Genomic DNA, 705 nt, shown 5'->3' on the forward strand with positions numbered 1-705 from the left:
ATATTTACTATCTGATCCTTTACAGAAGAAGTTTGCTGACCCCTAATCTAAAGCAATTATTTCCTCTTCTCAAGTTGATCTCCATTGTATCATCACCCTTATTTCTTACACAGCACTGTACAGATTGTACCACAATCTGTAATTATTTTGGTTGTTGTATGTTTGTTATCACAAAAAAACAAGAAAAAAATGACCAAAAAAAGCATTTAGAAAACAAAAATTTACCAGGAAAGAAGTTTTTCAAGGGCCTTTAGAATGATAAATCGCCAAATTAAAAATACAAGTTTTATAGCTCTTTTAGAATTTGTCTAGCAGATTTTCCAGTTTTTAATCAGAAAACCCCCATGGGAAAAAAATACAACAGATATTTCAAGGGAAAAAAATTACCAAGGGGTTAGTCTGTCCAAGGTAGAAAAAAACAGCAATTTTCTCCTATGATCATTATAAAGGCAATCACATATTTTCAGACATAGTGTATTGCACAAGTAAGAAATAAAGTTGTTTTTGTTAGGGAGTCTAACAGGAAAGGCTCCAATCTTCATTTATTTGGGGATTTAGAGCTAGACAGGTAGCGCTGGTTTTTCTCGGAGTACAAAGTGCTTTTATCATTTAATTATAGTCATGCATCCCATAAGGACATTTTGGTCAAAGACCATCCATGTATATGACAGTGATTCCATAATATTATAATGAAGCTGAAAAATT

The 705-nt window shown here is 32.2% G+C and overlaps 1 non-coding gene across 1 annotated transcript; it reads left to right on the forward strand.

Annotated features, from left to right (window-relative positions):
• Nucleotides 1-281: 281 nt before the first annotated feature.
• LOC129022171 (U7 small nuclear RNA) lies at nucleotides 282-344 on the forward strand. Its single transcript, XR_008496260.1, has one exon. It is a non-coding gene; the product is annotated as a U7 small nuclear RNA (small nuclear RNA).
• Nucleotides 345-705: the final 361 nt, after the last annotated feature.

Source organism: Pongo pygmaeus, chromosome 21 (assembly GCF_028885625.2).
Source record: "Pongo pygmaeus isolate AG05252 chromosome 21, NHGRI_mPonPyg2-v2.0_pri, whole genome shotgun sequence".
NCBI lineage: Eukaryota > Metazoa > Chordata > Mammalia > Primates > Hominidae > Pongo > Pongo pygmaeus.